Source organism: Heptranchias perlo, unplaced genomic scaffold (assembly GCF_035084215.1).
Source record: "Heptranchias perlo isolate sHepPer1 unplaced genomic scaffold, sHepPer1.hap1 HAP1_SCAFFOLD_73, whole genome shotgun sequence".
Lineage (NCBI taxonomy): Eukaryota > Metazoa > Chordata > Chondrichthyes > Hexanchiformes > Hexanchidae > Heptranchias > Heptranchias perlo.
Genome location: NW_027139761.1, coordinates 2,690,907 through 2,711,194, shown reverse-complemented (window position 1 = coordinate 2,711,194; position 20,288 = coordinate 2,690,907). Strand labels below are relative to the sequence as shown.

Sequence of the window (20,288 nt, the reverse complement as noted above, 5' to 3'; positions counted from 1 at the left end):
TTTTCAGGAAAACGGCCATTGTGAAATCACAAGAATGAAAACAGAAAATGCTGAAAACGCTGAGCAGGTCAGGCAGCACCTGTGGAGAAAGAACCAGAGGAAACGTTTCAGCTTGATGACTTTTGTCATCCGAACTGAATGGTTTGCCGTGTGTGTGAGTAGCTTTGTTGTCTAAGATGCTGACTTCCATTTCTGAATTATGTAGGTGCGAATCGCACTGCTGCCAAAATTTGTAGAGCTTTTCATTTTGGCCGCCTCACCAAAAACCCTTCATTGGTAAGAAGTGCTTTTCCGCATTGCTGGTTTACACGTGTTTGAACAATTCAGCAAAGTCTGGATTACCACCCAACTGTATCTTACACGGAGGTGTTGGGAGTGTAAGGGGTGATCGAAGTGAAGTTTCAACCAATGTGCACAATGGCGCCCTGGTGAACCGAGTACCTCTTATAGTCAGTATAATATAAAAGATATGGACCATAATTATGAATTTCTTCTTTGCATCACACTAAGATTTATTATCAGAGAATGTACATGAGCAGGTCGATTTACGTCACGCTCCGGTCGCTTTGCATCGCCTCCGACAAATAGAATGGAATCAAAGAAAGGTCACAGCACGAAAAGAGGCCATTCGGCACATCGAGTCCGTGCCGGCTCTCTGCAAGTGCAATCCAGATAGACCCACTCCCCCACCCTTTCCCTGAGGCCCTGTATTTTCTTTCGTTTCAAATACTTATCCAGTTCCTTATTGAAGACAATTATTGAATCTGCCCCCACCACCCCCTCGGGCGGTGTATTCCAGACCCTAAACACTCGCTGTGTAGAAAAGTTTTTCCTCATGTCACCTTTGGTTCTTTTGCCAAACACCTTAAATCTATGTTATCTGGTCCTTGAAACTTCCACCAATAGGAACAGTTTATCTCTTTCTACTCTGTCTAGATCCTTCATCATTTTGAATACCTCTATTAAATCTCCTCGTAACCGTCTCTGTTCCAAGCAGAACAACCCCAGCTTCTCCAATCTATCCATGAAACTTATGCCCCTCATCCCTGGAATCTTTACAGTAAATCTCTTCTGTGGGGATTCGGTATTAACATCGCCGAATCCCCCACCATTAACATACTATTGGTTACCATTAACCAGAAACTTAACTGGACCAGCCACATGAATACTATGGTTACAAAAGCAGTTCAGAGGCTGGATATTATGCGGCGAGTGAATCACCTTCTAATTTCCAAAAGCCGTTCAACCATCTATAAGGCGCAAGTTGAGTGAGTTGGAATAATCATGTGATGGCCATCGACCTGAAACGTTAACTCTGTTTCTATGTTTAAAGATTCTGCCTGACCTGCTGAGGATATACACATTTACAGTTTTGATTTCAGGTTGGCAACATAGCCAGTATTTTAATTTTGAATAAAGGGGCTTTCGCATATTTTTGCGTGCGACGAGGTGACCGAGAGGTTAAGGCGATGGACTGTTAATCCATTGTGCTGTGCACGCGTGGGTTTGAGTCCCATCCTCGTCGTTATTGTGTTTAAGTTTTGTTTCTCTCCTTCAATCCACACAGAAGGTCTGGTCAAAGTCCCATCCTTCTCGAAACGGCAGACAGAGGGTTTTGCATTATTTGCTGAAATCAGCAACAGTTCCTTCCAGGAAGGTGTTGAGATTGTAAGGTCGCGAAGCATCAGATTGTACAGTGGTGTCATTGTAAAAAGAGTAAATCTTATGTTCAACCTAAGAGAAACGTATGTACCATCATGATGATTTATGTCCGAATCATTCAGTGTCTGTGTCTGTTAAAAAGGGATATGCTGTAAGTCCCGGATCATTCCGTGTCTGTGTCTGTTAAAAAGGGATGTGCTGTAAGTTCCGGATTATTCCGTGTCTGTGTCTGTTTAAAAGGGATGTGCAAAAAGCCCCGGATCATTCTGTGTGCGTTTTACCCGATTTTCTTGATACCTTTTTCCTTCTGAACTGAAATGACGATCCTCTCTCGGGAAGAAGGTTCACCGCCTGCTTCGGGCAACTGGTTGGAATAGTAACAAAAACTGATGAGGCCAAGTTCATTCTGCTGGACTTCCATTCCAATCTCCGCACTCTATCCCCCATTCAGTCCCACCCCCGCCTGGACATTATAAGCTGCGATATTCATAAGGGAATGGAGAAGTCGAATATCACGGTTATAATGTTCTTGGTTGCTCAACGCTGAATAGCATCAATTACAATGATTCAGAAGGTAATCATAGAATCATAGAATCTTACATCACAGAAGGAGGCCATTTGGCCGTCGTGCCAGTGTCGGCTTTTTCGAAGACCTGTCCAAATTAGACCCACACCCCAGATTCTTCCCAATAATGCTGCAAATTAGTCCTCTTCAATGATGTCCAATTGCCTTTTGAATGATCCCATGGAATCTGCTTCCACCACCCTTTCAGAAAGTGCGTTCCAGATCTTATCAACCTTCTGTGTGAAAAAAATTCTCCTCAATTCCCCTCTCGTTCTTTTCCCAATTATTTTAAATCTGTGATCTCTGGTTACCGACCCACTTGCCAGACGGAAACAGTTTCTCCCTACTTGCTCTTTCAAAACCACTCACTATTTTGAATATCTCAATTAGGTCTCCCGTTAACCATCTCTGCTTAAGGAGAACAATCCCAGCTTCTCCAATCTCTCCATATTACCGAAGTCCCTCATCACTGGTATCATCCAGGTCAACCTGCTCTGAATCCTCTTCAATGCCTTTTTATCCTAAAGTGCAGTGCCCAGACCTGTACAATATACTTCAGCTGAGGCCTAACCACTGATTTGTAAGGATTAGTATGATTTCCTTTTTTGTATTCAATGCCCCTATTTACAAAGCCAAGTATCCCATACGCTTTCTTAACCGCCTTATCAACTTGCCCTGTTTTATGAATATGAACTCCCAGGTCCCTCTGCTCTTGGAACCCCCATAAATTGTTCCATTTCGATTATACTGCCTCTCCATGTTCTTCTGGCAAAAGTGCATCTCTTCACACTGATCGGCGTTAAATCTGTCACGTGACTGACCGTTTCACCAGTGTATCTGTGTCCTCCTGAAGTCTGCTATTATCTTCGTCACTATTTACTCCGTTGCCAAGTTTTGTATCATCCGCAAACTTTGAAATTGTACTCCCTATTCCCACATCCAAGTCATTTATATATAACATGAAAAGCAATAGTCCTGATGCCGACCCCTGGGGGATTCCACTGCATATTTCTCCCCAGTCAGAAAAACATCCGTTCACCACTAACCTCTGCCTCCTATCCCTCAGCCTATTACTTGCCCACGTTACCACCGACCCTTTAATCCCACGTGCTTCTAGTTTTCGAATATGTCTGTTATGTATTAATTTCTAAAATGTGTCCTGAAAATAACTGTAACCCAGTAATTTTATTGTTAAACAATGAGAATACAGATATTAAGACCGAGTGATCGATCGGGTTCATTCCCATTACCCGAAGGTGATGGGACCCGAGGAGGGGAAATCCCATCTCGGTTTATATTTTCCGCAAACGGAGACGGAAAATAGCAAAACTCATTCCGTCGAAATCCAACAATTGGACGAAGATCCGACAAGCCTTTCCCATTCCGGGGTTTCCAGACCTGGCCGTTGAAGGAAGCTTGATAAGTCCATTAGGGAGCAACACCGAAAGTGAAGAAACGCAGAGACAGAGGGATACATGAAACGAAAAATAGTATAAATCTCCAATTGTGTGATTGAGCAGAATTTAAGCTGCAGCTTAAAGGAAATTCTTCGCATGTCGTGAAATCTTAGAGGTGAACATAGGGCTGGATTATAACTTTATTTCTGAGAGAAGTAAACACTGCCTGGTAACTACAGCTCTTATTGATTTAACCATTTTACAGTGGCGGTGTGAAGTGATTTCGAATCTCAGTGAATTTCAAGACCATGCTTGACCCACTCGTTTGGTCACACACAGGTAGCACGCGGTTGGAGACTGCGCAGGCTCATCACAGGAACTCTGCCAGACTGCATGTTCCAGACTTGTATCCAACGCTGCACGTGCAGCCTGCAGCCGTGTTTGCATTGGTGGTTCAGGGTCGAACCCTCGCCTGCCGGTGGGAAACCAGGGGTTTGGTTCCAGGCCAATGCAGCTTCCTTTACCTTTTGCATCTGTACCCATGAGATCGCCTGAATTGGGATAAATTCATGTGCCGGCTTCAATCTGTACAACTTCTTGAAAGATGATCTTCATTTCGTCTCCGTGTCTTTCGTGGACAAACCCTCTGCATTCTGCCCTCTGGTGTTCAAACATGCTCTGCTGGAGATAAGTCATCGCTGATCAGATGTGAGAAGCCAATTGGTGATTTTTGAGCAAAAACGGGGACACATCAGGGGTCATCCGGGATTTGAGCCAGTAAAACTCCCTGAGCGAGAATCAGATCCAAAGATCAACTGGCAACAGAGCCGTGCAGCCAGTGTAAAATTTCGCTGCCACGCAGCCGATCCGCCATCCTTTCAGAACACCATGGCCATTCAAACTCGCTTTCTTGTCCGATATACCGTGTGGAGTAATTTCAGGTTCTACACTAATTATTTCAAATCAACAATATTAGTCTCTCTTTATCAAAATCGTTTTGAATCGACGACTTTTATTATCAAGTAACACTTTACAGAATGAATTGCTCTGAAACGACATTGTCGTCTGTCTCGGCACCGTCATAGTTTACACTCTACGATACGTATACTTTACTCAAATTGCTGCTTTCATTCACTATGAGAGCGAACAACCTTGAATGTGGATACATTAGCTATGAATTTATCAGCTGGGTTGTACCTTTCCTTTTCCTACTGTCTCAGTCTTTTTTTTTCTTTACCCTTCTCTGCTATTGTTGCAGGTTAGATCAGCCATCGCCGTTCAAGGAAGCCTGAGAAGTCCATCGGGGACAACACAGAGAGACAAGAGACAGAGACAGGGAGAGAAAGAGAGATGCATGCAAAGAAAATAAAGAGTATAAATGTCAGGTTTTGCAAACTACCAGAATTTAAGTTACAGACTGGGAGAGATTCCTTCTCTGGTCTTGAAATCTTGCAAGAGAAGATCTGACACTAATTAAAAGCACCCGCCACGCTGGAGAATCTCTCATTCTTGGAGGGAGATAAATGCGGACAATTAACTCCAATTAATCTATTTCAGCACTGAAGTGATCTTTAAACAGTAGCTCTGCGAGCAGAATTCAAACCTGGGCAGGAAAACCTCAATTGAATTTTGAGTCCAACGCTTTAAACACTCGGCCACCGCAGCTGTAAACGGCATGTTCATTCAGATCGGATTCCAAATGGACACTTGCTGCTGTTACAAACGCGCGCATTGATGGTGCTTGGGGTCGAATTCTTACTTGTTACGCTGGAGACCTTGGTTCGATTCCCGATACAATGCAGGATCATTCTGCAACAATGAGGAGCTGAAGAACAAAAGTATACTATTTCGCCCCTCGAGCCTTATGCGCAATTCAATGAGATCCTGGTTGATATGTAACCTAACTGCATATTATCGCCTTAGCCCCATGTCCCTTAATGCCTTTGGTTAACAAAAATCTATCAATTTCAGTTTTAAAATTAACAATTGAGCTCGCATCAACTGCCGTTTGCGGAAGAGAGTTCCAAACTTCTACCTCCCTTTGCTTGCAGAGGTGTTTCCCAACTTCACTCCTGAAAGTCGTGACCCCAATGTTTAGGCTATGTCCCCGAGTCCGTGACACGCTAACGGGCGGAAATCTTATTTTTTCTGTTTACCCCATCAGTTCCCCTTAATATTTTGAAATGTTCGATCAAATCAGCACTTAATCTACTGAATTCGAGGCAAACCCGAGTTTATGTAATCTCTCCGCGTAATTTCAACTGTGGAGTCCAGGTTACATTCTAGTAAATCGACGCTGCACTCCTTTGATAGCCAATATATCCTTCCTAAGGTGCGTTGCCCAGAACCGAAGGCAATACTCCAGGTGTGGTCTAACCAGAGCTTTGTATAACTGTATCATAATGCCTATCCCCTTGTATTCTAGTCCTCTGGATATAAAGACCAACATTCCATTAACCTTTTTGATTATTTTTTGTACCTGTCCATGACATTTTAATGATGTATGTTCATGGACCCCAAAGTCTTTTTGGACCTCCACTGTTTCAAGCTTTTCACCATTTAGAAAGTACTCTGATTTATCCTTTTAGGTCCAAAGTGGATGACCTCTCACTTGACGAAATTCATATCGATTTGCCACAATTTTGCACATTCATTTATTATATTAATGCCTCTCTGTAATTTTATGCTTTCATCTGCACTGCTTACAATGCTGCCCATCTTGGTGTCATCGGCAAACTTGGATATGTGGCTTTCTATCCCGTCATCTAATATCCGCCTGAATTGGGAAAAATCCAAATTCAGTTTCAATCTCCTCATCATCTTGAGACATTTTATTTGCTTCATGTGTATTGCGTCGACGAAACTTCGGCATTCAGTCCACTGGAGCTCAAACATCCTCCGGATAGAATTCAGTTCCACCAACAGCAGAACTGAAAAGATGTGAGAAGACAATTGGTGACTTTTCACTAAAAGGAGAAACACATGCGGGCTCGTCCGGGATTTGAACCCGGGACCTCTCGCATATCACTCAATGAAACTCCCTAAGCGAGAATCATACCCCTAGACCAACGAGCCGCTGTTACTTTAGTTTTGCAGCCAGTGTAAAAGTTGGTTGCGTCTCACAGCCGATCGCCCATCCTTTCAGACCACTTCGATCCATTCAATCTCGTTTTCTGTTCGGATGGACAGCAATATCAAGTTGTGCACCAACTATTTCCATTCGCCAATATTAGTCTCCCTTTACCAAATTGCTTTCGAGTGCACGACTTGAGTTATCAAGTAAGACGTTTCAGAATTAGTTGCTCTTAAAATACATTGCTTGTGAGGATACTCAGAGTCGTGTCGATTTATGGCACGCTCTGTTCCCTTTGCATTGCAACCGACACATAGAATTGAATCATAGAAAGCTTACAGCACGGAAAGAGGCCATTCGCGCCATCGAGTCCGTGCGAGATCTCTGCAAGAGCAATCTAGCTAGAACCACTCCCCCGCCTTTCCCCGAAGCCCTGCATTCTTTTTCCCTTTCAAGTACTTATCCAGCTCCCCTTTGAAGGCCATGATTGAATCTGCCTCCATCACACCCTCGGGCAGTGCATTGAGATCCGAACCTCTCGCTGTGTAAAAAAGTTTTTCGTCATGTCACCTTTGGTTATTTTGCCAATCACTTTAAATCTATGTCCTCTGGTTCTTGACTCTTCCGCCAATGGGAACAGTTTCTCTCCATCTTCCATGCCGAGCTCATTCATGATTTTGAATACCTCCATCAAATCTCTACAAAACCGTCTCTGTTCCAAGGAGAACAACCTCAGATTCTCCGGTCTATCCACGTAAGTAAAGTCCCTTATCCCTGGAATTATGATAGTATTTTTTTTCTGCACCCCCTCCAAGGCCTTCACATCTTTCCTGAAGTGCGGTGTCCCGAACCCCACACAAAATTTCAGTTGTGTTCGAACCAGTGTGTTGTAAAGTTTCATCCTGACTTCTATACTTTTGTACTTTTGTAATCTATACATCTATTTCTAAAGCCCAAGATCCCGTATGCTTTTTAACCGCTTTCTCAACCTGCCCTGCCACATTCAACGATTTGTACACATAAATCCCTCTTTGTTCCTCTACCGCTATTACATTTGTGCCCTGGAGTTTATTTTGCCTCTCCTCGTTTTTCCGACCGAAATGTATCACTTCGCATTTTTTTTGCGTTAAATTTCATCTGCCCCGTCTCCGCCCATGCCACCAGCCTGTCTATATCCTTTGAAGTCTATCACTATACTTGTCACTGTTTACTACCCTTCCAAGGTTTGTTTCATCTGCAAATTTTGAAATTGTGCTCTGTGCACTCGAGTCCAAGTCATTAATATTTATCAAGAAAAGCAGTGGTCCCAGCAGTGATCCCTGGGGAACGCCACTGTACACCTCTCGCCAGTTCGAAAAACAACAGTTCACCAGTAATCTGTTTCCTGCTGTTCGTCAATTCTGCATTCATGTTGTTACTGCCCCCTTTATTCCATGGGCCGCAATCTTGATGATAAGCCCACCATGCGGCACTTTATCAAACACCTTTTGAAAGTCCTTATACACCACATCAACTAAATTGCCCTCATCTATCCTCTCTGTTACCTCATCAAAAAACTCTAACAGGTCAGTTAACCACGATTTGCCTTCAACAAATCCGTGCTGCCTTTCCCTAATCAATCCACCCTCGTCCAAGTGGCTGTTAATTCTGTCCCGGGTTATCGTTTCTCAACGTTTCCCCACCACTGAGGTTAAACTGACTGACCTATAGTTGCTGGGTTTAATCGTACACCCTTTTTTGAACAAGGGTGTAACCTTTGCAATTTTCCAGTCCTCTGGCACCACACACATATCTAAGGATGTTGGTAGATTATGGCCAGTACCTCCGCAATTTCCACCCTTACTTCCCTCAACAACCAAGCATGCATCCCATCCGGACGTGGTGTTTTATCTACTTTAAGTACAGCCAGCCGTTCAAGTGCCTCTTCTTTATCAATTTTTAGACCATCCAGTATCTCAACGATAACTTCCTTTGCTGAGACTCTGTCTTCTTGGTAAAGACAGATGCAAAGTACTAATTTGGTACCAAGGCCATCCCCTCTGCCTCCATGAGTAGATCTCCTTTATCGTGCCGAATCGGCCTCACCCCTCCCCTTACTACCCGTTTACTGTTTACATGCCTGTCGAAGTCTTTTGGATTCACTTTTATGTTGGCCGTCAGTCTATAGTCATATTTCTCTTTGCCTCTCATTTCCTTTTTCACTTCCCCTCTGAACTCCCTAAATTCGGCCTGGTGAATTAACGCATAAAAAAGTAAGCATTTCTTTCAGCCGAAAACAGAAAGTTACTGGTTGATCAATGGCGATTTGAACAAGTATTCGTCTTTTTTGCAGAGTTGAATGAGTTTTGCGAAATTAATACAGTGAACTAACACAGTAAAGTTGAATTCCTGATCTGGAACCGCCTCAGACAGCGCATTACTGCCCATCCCTGGGAAACAAGATACCATCGAAACTTTAACAACACATCTCAGATCCCCCTGCAAAGTCACAGCTTGCCAGCTGTTCCGAAATCTGGAGCCTTGACAGGGAGCTAAACGCTGGACCGTCAGCTCACTACCCACTTTAAAAGTCTGATACTCTACCGACTGAGCTACCCAGGCTCGATACTAAATAAGCTCCCATCGTACATATTCATGGGAGATCTCTGAATTATCCCTGCAGCCGTCGAACGAGGGTGAGGTCCGTTTGATAAAATTCTCAGCAACGTGTTGAGGAGAATCCTTGTTTCTGTTGAACAAGATGTAAGAAACATGAACAGTGAACTCGTGAGTTTACAATTCTTCTTGTTTGTGCCAAATGTCTTGTCATTCGTTAGCAGCAATTAAAATAACACTTTACCCAGCGGCTCAAAGCTGAACTTGTCCCACACGGGAGTTGGAAAAGGCCTCTCGACCTTTCAGCGTATTAACATCTGTAAGCTGAATAATTTCTCCCGTTACACAGTGAAACCAGGCAGCATATTTCTCTTCCAAATTTTCCCAACACGAAACTTCCAACCGATGAATATCGGCTTAAAGAAAAGAAGAATTATTTGTTTGATTCTTTAGATTTAAAGATCTTGTACCGGCCCCTTTGCCATATGAGCTGCCGCTAAAAGCCCCCTCTCTCCCTTTGAACAAGTGAACTGGCACCTGCTATTGAAAGACGGTAGGCCAGAGGAACCCAAGTGCCCACATGGGAAAGCTAAGAAGTAGATTGTTGACCTCCATACATTTGTCCCACACGGGCGTATTGTAAAAAGGACTGGTTGTTAACAAGATGCGTTATGGAACATAACAGTTGTACCTTGAACTCCGGTCAAAATGTTCGGAGTAAAAGGTTTGATTGTCTGAAACGACGCTCGAACTCACAACCTGGTCATTTCTGGAGCCCATAATGCTATAAATAAGTAACGCACGCTTAACAATTGTGCAACACGAGAGCAGCAAACAACCAACAACATCAGCGCTCCTGCCAAACAGCTTTAATTGCGTCTCTCAATTATCACTTCGAGATCTTTCTCAAAAAAGAAGCCTGCAATCAAGATGCGCTTCGTAAAATAACAATTCCTAAATCAAGAGAGTTTTGATCGATCATGACTAAATCATGTACAATTTCCTCACCTGTTCCTTTTCATCCCCTGGGATGGTAACAATCAGGTCCTGGAGATTTGTCTATCTTTAGCCTAATTATTTTCTCCATTGCCATTATTTTACTTATACGAATCCTCTTGATTTATTAACAGTTTTCCTCATGTCTCTGGAATGTTAGCCTCATCCATTTCTGTGACGACCGATGCAAAGTAAAAATTTCGCAACTCTGCCATTTCCTGATTTTCAATTACAATATCACCTCCATCTGTCTTTAAGCGCCCACATTACTCAAAGCCTCCCTTCCTTCTCTGAATACACTTGTAAAAACCTTGAGAGTTGTCCTCATTTTCCCTCACAAGTTTTTCTCCTTTTCCCTTTTTGCTCCTCTGAGGATTTTTTAGTTTCAGCACCACAATAAACAACACTTCGCTGTAAAGTTCGGCTCAATAGTTGTCCAATGTCAGAGCGAGAATTGTCTGAAGCCCTAATTTATTTAATGTAACAAATACAATCACACGTCATCATCCGTGTATCAACGCACTGATGGATACACAAAGATAAACTCAGCGAGAAATGCAGGTAGTATCGGGATGCACAGGGAAACGGACAAGCGAAATGGACAGAGATCAAACGGCCTGAACCCCCAACAGTGAAGTGTCGCTGATAGATATTAGTGAGAGGAGGTGGGGGCAAAGTCCCAGCAATTGGCGCTGTGGCTTAGCTGGTTAAAGCATCTATCTAGTAAACAGAAGATTCTGGGTTCAACTCCCAGCAGTGCCTTGTGCAGCTTATTATTTTACCGAATTTGTGGAATTAAGCGACAAAATAACAATGTGGTGTTCGTATTTGTTCAGGTTTCAGGAGGAAACGGATACCAGAATGGCTGTTCAAAAACTCCCTTTCATTCGACGGACAGACCTCTCATGGAATGTATCTGTAACATGTTAATTTAAGGAAACGTTCTTGTTTCTGGACTCTTTGGGGTCGGGGTGTAATTCACGATTTGTGATCTTGACCTGCGGTACAAACGTTTGCAAATAGGAAAAAGAAGTCCTCAAATCGCCCCACCTGAATCTCCAGGCCCAGATGAAATATATCCCAGGATGTTAACAGAAGCAAGGAAGGAAATAGCGGAGGCTCTGACCATTATTTTCCAATACACCCTGGCAAAAGTTATCGTGCTGGAGTATTTGAGGATTGCTAACGTTGTATCATTGTTTAAAAAGGGAGAAAGGGATAGATCGAGTAAATACAGGCCAGTCAGCATAAACTCGATGGTGGGTAAATTATCGAGCACAATTCTGAGGGAAGGTATAAATCGTCATTTCAAAAGGCAAGGATTAATCAAGGGCAGTCAGCGTGGATTTGTTCAGGGAAGGTCGTTTGAATTGAATTATTTGTGGAGGTATCGAGGAGGATCGATGAGGGTATCGCGATTGATGGAGTCAACATGGATTTTAGCGAGGCTTTTGACAAAGTCCTACATGGCAGATTGGTCAAAAATGTAAAAGTCCATTGGATCCAAGGGAAGCAAGTTGAATCCAAAATTTGCTGAGTGGCAGGAAGCAAGCAGTTGTGGTCGACGGGTGCTTTTGTGACTGGAAGGCTGTTTCGAGTGGGGTTCCATGCGGCTTCGTACTAGGTCCCTGCTTTTCATGGTACAGATCATTGATTTGGACTGAAATGTAGGGGGCATGGTTAAGAAATTTGCAGATGATACAAGAATTGGTCCTGTGGTTGATAGTGAGGAGGAAAGCTGTCGACTGCAGGAAGATATCCATGGAGTGGACAGGTGGATGGAAAAGTGGCAAATGCAATTCAATCTGAATAAGTGTGAGTTAGTTGGGGGGGGGGCGCAAAAAGGCAACGGAGTACACAACAAATATTGTAATTAATTTGCCATTTACACGCCCATTCTGCAAATTTACTAATGTCTTCCTTTATTTTTCTCATTTTTCCTTTGTATAAACTACAGCTCGCAATTAGGTGTCGCCCCTAAATTTTGAAATTGTACTTCCGATTCTCGTGTCCAAATCATGAATGTAAATTTTGAACAACAGTGGTCCCAGCACCGATCAATTGTGAACAACAGTGGTCCCAGCACTGATAAATTGTGAACAACTGTGGTCCCAGAACCGATAAATTATGAACAACAGTGGTCCCAGCACCGATAAATTGTGAACAGTGGTCCAAGCACCGATAAATTGTGAACAACTGTGGTCCAAGGAATTTTGATCTTGAACTGCAGTTGAAACTTTTGCATAAAAGGAAATAACGTCCCCAAATCGTCCCACGTGAATCTCAACCGCTTTGGGAAGAAGTTCAATAGAAACAATCAGGACTTTAATGGCACCTCAACGACCTGAACTTTCGTTGAATCAATTTTGTTAGCCATTGCATTCGACCGTGAAATCGCTCTTGACTCTCATCTCACTGAAGCAGAGTGTGGCCGCTTTGTATCTGTGAGCATGTCGGTGGCGTGTTTAGCTTTGATATTGATCGCTTCCAATTTGTAAAATTCATCAATCGTCAGGGAAAAGAAACCGAGAATCGAATTGTCCTTATAAGTGATGAAGTGAAGTGATTGGTGCTCCAAGCAGATCTGGAAAATGCGCAGTGCAATCGGTCAGGAGTTCCAAATCCACCCTCTCACCACTCGGCAATCATATTAACTGAGCTTTACTCTGGCCCAGTCTCACCGCACTGAAATCGAGTATTTGTGCGGCATGTTTTTCTTCATAGTTGCTGGTTTAAGAGTGAAGGCCGGTTGGTTGCATTTTCACTCCTGCAAGTTTCAACCATTCATCTTGGACTGACTGTAGACCGTTATTATATTTGTCGCTGCAAACTCAAAGTTTAGCCCAGTGTATTATTGGTTTAGCAGGTGATCTCTTCACCTGTTCTCGGCGGTGTTATCCGTTAGCGTGAAAGTTTGATTGTTCGAGCCCTTATTTTATTTTATCCTCAGGATTCATCGCCTCAAAGTTCCAGAGTTTCAACGCATGCTTTGGAAGCAAGAAAATGTACCGGAATCATTGCCAGCTGAGCAGGGCTGATATTCCACCATTTACCCTGCGGTCGGAAATCAGGCACATGAATCATATAAAGGAATGGAACATTGGCTTCACGGAAATCACAATTCTCCTTGTCAGACAACCCCCTGAAAGGCCACAAGGGAGGTCGCACCAGCTGCAGGAGAGCTGGTTCGCTGTGACATGGAGATTTCTGTCGTGAGCGAGACCAGACTGTTTCTATGTTCAGAGAATGAATGTCACACCGTTTATTTTGGAAAAGCAAAACGGTGGGAATTTTTGTCACAGCCCGATGCGTTTCGTGTTGTGTCAGAAGTTCCTTGTTGCGTTAGTTTCATCTTGATCGCAGAACCGGTCTGGGCGTTCCTGTGATAAACGGAGACAATTGCCTGTTAATGTCAAATTTAACAACGACTGCACTGAGTTTTTGATCCCACTCTGAAGATGCAGTCGATAAAATGAAGAAATTTCATCACATCAAAGCACAAAATTCTCATTAAAGTTTTGACTGTCTCTCGGTAACCACGTCAGTATCTCCTTCAGTTTGAAATAGAAAGTTATCGGTTGATTAATGATGATTAAAGCAGTCATTCAGCTGTGAACAGGGTTTAATTTTCTTCATGTAATTAATTTAATAAGTTCATAACTCTTACTAAAGTTGATTTACTGACCGGGGATCGAACCACGCGGCGGTGGGAGCACTGAATTTTATCCACCAGTCCATCGGGGAGCTCCCAAGATTGCGCACCGGATACGATGGAACTGATGACATTTATTTTTCTTTCACTCTTCCGTGATTCATTCAGCTCTGTGTTTATTCTCAGGCCTCTTGTCTCTCCTTTCTTTTCAGCTTCTGACTGCGGATATTCCTGTCGTCAAATATGAATAATATAGAACATCTCACAGCCCCGGAATATTTACTCTTTCTCTGTACAGTTCTGTACAAAATCAAACTCTACGCAGATACCGACAGTCTCTCTCCCTCACTCTCCACAGAAGCAGCAGGAGATGTCACTTTAAACTGCCAGTTGCTTCAAACGATTCACCATGGACCTGCTTTGCCTTGCAGTTTTCCCAGGAGCTGCATTGATTCGGAACGTGAATTTTGGAAATGGAAACATTTACACCGCCAGCTTGTGGGAGTATTTTACCTCACTTTCCATTTCATGTACATGCCTACGTGCACTTGGTGCTGTCATTGCCTGAACATCACCTTCTGTCGCGATAGTAGCTTGAACAGAAAATACCATTTTGTGTGAGCAGCTTGTCTGGCCCGAAAATGACCTGAATTACAAAGGGATAAGTCGGAAAGGCCGCGTTGCTCTGCTTGTTCACAGCAAAGAATTTTCAGCGTTTCCTTGTGGTCCAGTGTTTAGGATTCAGCGCTTTCATCACCACGGCAACGGTTCGATTGGTGTCGGTCTCAACATCCGCATATGATACACTCTACCATAAGTGTACTGGACTCAAATTGCTGATTTTTCACTGTGAGGGCGAAGAGACATAAATGTGTGGACATTAGTTGCGAATTCATCAGCTGGTTTGCAGCTTTGCTTCTCCGTTGCAGTCTTTCCACCTTTACCCTTCTCTATTCGTGTTGCAGGTTCGATCATCCTTGGCTGTTCAATGAAGCCTGAGAAGTCCGAAAGGAGAAAACACAGAGAGTCAAGAAACAGAGACAGGGAGAGATTGAAGTATGGAAACAAATACTATAAATGTCAAGTTCTGCGAACGAGCAGAATTTAGGATGGAGCTTGAGAGAGATTCCTTCACGTGTCTTGCAATTTTGCTGGAGACCATTGGGCTCCGAATTAAAAGCGTCGTTGGCGATGGAGCACCTCTCTGAGGGAGCGAACAAGGTCCGTTCGTTCCATTTCATATGTATTTGATTATTGAAGAAACTTTAAAAACGAGCGCTGCGAACAGGATTCGAACCTATGCAGGGAAACCCCATTGGATTTCAAGTCCAACGCCTTAACCACTCGGCCATCGCAGCTGCAAACGTTTATGATGCACGGCTGTAAATCAGAATGGGTAGGGTTATCACACGAGATCTGTGACACTTTGTTCTCTCAGACAGGTTTCCAACTGGAAACTTCCAGCTTGTTAATGTGCTGACTTTGCTGTCTCAGTGATAGAATTCTCGTTTGTCATGTGGGAAGCCGGGGTTTGAATTCAGGATTATTTTCATTCCCCATTCATAAAATCGCGTGAATTGTGCGACATTCGCCCTCAGCTTCAATCTGCGCACCATTTCGAGACATTTTCCTTTCTCCACGTGTGTTGCGTCGAAGCTGGGTTGGAAAATAACATTGCAAGTCTCACGCCTAAATCATTGGGTCATCGCAGCTGCAAGCGACAAATCCGACACGGCTGCAGAAGAGAATGAAGAAGGTTATGACAGGAGAACTCTGAGACTGTGTGTTCATTTAGACAGGTTTCGAACTGAACGCATGCCGCCGGCTGCTATGCGGACTTTGTTATTTCAGTAATAAAATTCTTGCTTTCTACGCGGGAGGCCCGGGTTCGATCACCGCCCACTGGAGGAGCATTTTCATTCTCCATTCATGAGGTCACGTGAATTGGGATACATTTACATTCAGCTTCAATTTGAACACCATCTTGGGAAATTTCCCTTTCTCCATGTGTGTTGTCGTCGACAGAACCTTGGCATTCTGTCCTCCATGCACTGGAATTAAGACAATCCTGCCGACTGCACCGCTGACACGAGGTGAGAAACCAATTCGTGATTTTGAACGAAAAATGGTCACACAGCAGGGCTCGTCCGGGATCTCTCACATAACAATCAGCAAATCCCCAAAGCGAGAATCATACCCCAAGATCAACGAGCCACTGGTAATAGAGGGGTGAAACCAATGCAGAATTCGGTGCCACCCACAGCCGATCGGATACCATTCTGTACATCCCATCACTTTTTCTAGTCCGAGGTACAACAATGTGAAGTTGTATTCTAACTATTTCTTATCAACAATATTAGCCTCTCTTTACCACATTCGTTTCGAATGTGTGACTTGTATTATCAAGTGAGACTTTGCAGAATTAATTGCTCTTAAGCTACATTGTTGTCTGTCTCGGCATCCGCAGATTATCCACTCGACCACAAGTATAACAGTGACTGCACTTCAAAAATACTTCATTGGCTGTAAAGCGCTTTGGGACGTCTTGAGGTCGTGAAAAGCGCTTTATAAATACAATACTTTGTTTTTATACTGGGCTAAAAGTCCTGATGATTTCACTATGAGGACGAAGAGATATCAATATGTGGACATTGGCTACGAATTCATCATCTGGGTTGGTCCTTCACGTTTCCTACCGTCTCAGTCTTTCGATCTTTACCGTTCTCTGCTGGTGTCGCAGGTTCGATGAGCTTTGGCCGTTCAACGAAGCCTGAGAAGTCCATCAGGGCAAAACAGAGAGGGACAGAGACAGCGAGATGTAGAGAGATAAAAGTTTCGAAAAAAAAGCCTGAATTTCAAGTTAGCAGAATTTGAAATGAGGCTTGAGAAAGATGGAATCATACACTCATAGAATCGTTACTGCACAGAAGGAGGCCATCCGGCCCATTGAGCCTGCCCCGGCTCTCTTTGAGAGCAATCCAGTTAGTCACATTCCCCCGTTCTTTCCCTGTAGACCCGCAAATATTATTCCTTCAAATACTTATCCAATTCCGTTTAGAAAGTCATGATTAAATCTGCTTCCACCAACCTTTCAGGCGATGCATTCCAGATTATAACTACTCGCTGATTTGAAACGTTTTTCCCCATATCGCCTTTGATTCTTTTGTCAACCACCGTAAATCTGTGTCCTCTGGTTCTCGACCCTTACGCCAACGGGAGCAGTTTCTGTTTATTTACTTTATCTAAACCCGTCATGATTATGACGGGTTAGTGTTAGCGAGGGATCACTTTGGGGCCAGTGATCATAATTCCATTAGTTTTAAGATAGCTATGGAGAAGGATAGGTCTGGCCCAAAAGTTAACATTCTAAATTGGGGAAAGGCCAATTTTGATGGTATTAGACTGGAACTTTCAGAAGTTGATTGGGAGAGTCTGTTGGCAGGCAAAGGGACGTCTTCAAAAGTGTGTTAACCAGGGTTCAGGGTGAGCACATTCCTTATAAAGTAAAGGGCAAGGCTGGTAGAAGTAGGGAACCTTGGATGACTCGGGAGATTGAGGCCCTAGTCAGAAAGAAGAAGGAGGCATATGACATGCATAGGCAGCTGGGATCAAGTGGATCCCTTGAAGAGTATAGAGATTGCCGGAGTAGAGTTAAGAGAGAAATCAGGACGGCAAAAAGGGGACATGAGATTGCTTTGGCAGATAAGGCAAAGGAGAATCCAAAGAGCTTCTACAAATACATAAAGGGCAAAAGAGTAACTAGGGAGAAAGTAGGGCCTCTGAAGGATCAACAAGGTCATCTATGTGCGGAACCACAAGAGATGGGTGAGATCCTAAATGAATATTTCGCATCGGTATTTACGGTTGAGAAAGGCATGGATGTTAGGGAACTTGGGGAAATAAATAGTGATGTCTTGAGGAGTGTACATATTACAGAGAGGGAGGTGCTGGAAGTCTTAACGCGCATCAAGGTAGATAAATCTCCGGGACCTGATGAAATGTATCCCAGGACGTTATGGGAGGTTAGGGAGGACATTGCGGGTCCCCTAGCAGAGATATTTGAATCATCCAACGCTACAGGTGAGGTGCCTGAAGATTGGATGGCAGCAAATGTTGTGCCTTTGTTTAAGAAGGGCGGCAGGGAAAAGCCTGGGAACTACAGACCGGTGAGCCTGACATCTGTAGTGGGTAAGTTGTTGGAGGGTATTCTGAGAGACAGGATCTACGGGCATTTGGAGAGGCAGGGACTGATTAGGAACAGTCAGCATGGTTTTGTGAGAGGAAAATCATGTCTCACGAATTTGATTGAGTTTTTTGAAGGGGGAACCAAGAAGATAGATGAGGGCTGTGCAGTAGACGTGGTCTTCATGGACTTTAGCAAAGCCTTTGACAAGGTACCGCATGGTAGGTTGTTACATAAGGTTAAATCTCACGGTATCCAAGGTGAGGTAGCCAATTGGATACAAAATTGGCTTGACGACAGAAGACAGAGGGTGGGTGTAGAGGGTTGTTTTTCAAATTGGAGGCTTGTGACCAGCGGTGTGCCTCAGGGATCGGTGCTGGGTCCGCTGTTATTTGTTATTTATATTAATGATTTGGATGAGAATTTAGGAGGCATGGTTAGTAAGTTTGCAGATGACACCAAGATTGGTGGCATCGTGGACAGTGAAGAAGGTTATCTAGGATTGCAACGGGATCTTGATAAATTGGGCCATTGGGCCGATGAATGGCAGATGGAGTTTAATTTAGATAAATGTGAGGTGATGCTTTTTGCGAGATCGAATCGGGCCAGGGCCTACTCCGTTAATGGTAGGGCGTTGGGGAGAGTTATAGAACAAAGAGATCTAGGAGTACATGTTCATAGCTCCTTGAAAGTGGAGTCACAGGTGGATAGGGTGGTGAAGAAGGCATTCAGCTTGCTTGGTTTCATTGGTCAGAACATTGAATACAGGAGTTGGGATGTCTTGTTGAAGTTGTACAAGACATTAGTTAGGCCACACTTGGAATACTGTGTACAGTTCTGGTCACCCTATTATAGAAAGGATATTATTAAACTAGAAAGAGTGCAGAAAAGATTTACTAGGATGCTACCGGGACTTGATGGTTTGACTTATAGGGAGAGGTTAGATAGACTGGGACTTTTTTCCCTGGAGAGTAGGAGGTTTCGGGGTGATCTTATACAAGTCTATTAAATAATGAGGGGAACAGATAAGTTAGATAGTCAAAATCGTTTCCCAAAGGTAGGGGAGTCTATAACGAGGGGACATAGATTTAAGGTGAGAGGGGAGAGATACAAAAGGGTCCAGAGGGGCAATTTTTTCACTCAAAGGGTGGTGAGTGTCTGGAACGAGCTGCCAGAGGCAGTAGTAGAGGCGGGTACAATTTTGTCTTTTAAAAAGCAATTGGACAGTTACATGGGTAAGATGGGTATGGAGGGATATGGGCCAAGTGCAGGCAATTGGGACTAGCTTAGTGGTATAAACTGGGCGACATGGACATGTTGGGCCGAAGGGCCTGTTTCCATGTTGTAAACTTCTACTTCTATCAAATCTCCTCTCAAACTTCCTGCCCTAAGGAGAACAACTCCAGATTCTCCAGTCGATCCACGTAACTGAAGTCCCTCATCCCTGGAACCATTCCAGTAAATCTTTTCTGCTCCACCTCTAAGGCCTTCTCATCCTTCCAAAAGTGCGGTGCCCAGAATTGGACACAATACTCCAGTTGTGGATTATTCTGAAGTTTCCTTCAAGCACCTTGAAGTTTTGCAAGAGACCATTGGGCTCCCAATTAAAAGGCTCTGCCGCGGTGGAGGATCTATCTGAGAGAAGGAAATGCGGCCCGTTATCTCCAGTTCATATTTTTTTGAGCATTGAACAAAACTGTAAACAATAGCGCCGTGAGCAGGATTCCAATGTTTCACCGAAAGACCCCGTCGAGTTTTAGATCAAACGCCTGAACCATTCGGCCATCACAAGCAGCGAGTGCTCGTAATGCACGGCTGTAAATCAGAATGCGCAAGGTGCTCAGAGGAGATTTGTGAAATGATATGTTGTTTTAAACAGGTTTCCAACTGGACACAGAGAGCCCGATACCATGCAAACGTTGCTGTTTCACTGGTAGAATTTGCACTTACCACGCGAGGGAACAGGGTTCGTTTTCCCGACCAATTAAGGCGCATTTTTATTCTGCACCTCTGAGATCGCCTGAATTGCGATAAATTCACCTTCAGTTTCAATCTGCACACCGCCGTGAGGCATTTGACTCTCTCCGTGTGTGTTGCGTCGATAAACCGGCTGCATTCTGGCCTCTGGACCTCAAACATGCTGGAGAATTAAATCAATCCTGCTT

The 20,288-nt window shown here is 43.7% G+C and overlaps 4 non-coding genes across 4 annotated transcripts; 2 read left to right on the top strand and 2 right to left on the bottom strand.

Moving 5' to 3' along the window:
- Positions 1-1,443: 1,443 nt before the first annotated feature.
- trnan-guu (transfer RNA asparagine (anticodon GUU)) lies at positions 1,444-1,525 on the top strand. Its single transcript has one exon. It is a non-coding gene; the product is annotated as a tRNA-Asn (tRNA).
- Positions 1,526-6,610: 5,085 nt separating this feature from the next.
- On the bottom strand, positions 6,611-6,699 carry trnap-agg (transfer RNA proline (anticodon AGG)). Its single transcript is given in 2 exon segments — positions 6,611-6,646; positions 6,664-6,699. It is a non-coding gene; the product is annotated as a tRNA-Pro (tRNA).
- Positions 6,700-10,976: 4,277 nt separating this feature from the next.
- On the top strand, positions 10,977-11,050 carry trnat-agu (transfer RNA threonine (anticodon AGU)). The gene has a single exon. It is a non-coding gene; the product is annotated as a tRNA-Thr (tRNA).
- A 4,166-nt stretch (positions 11,051-15,216) lies between these two features.
- trnas-uga (transfer RNA serine (anticodon UGA)) lies at positions 15,217-15,298 on the bottom strand. Its single transcript has one exon. It is a non-coding gene; the product is annotated as a tRNA-Ser (tRNA).
- Positions 15,299-20,288: the final 4,990 nt, after the last annotated feature.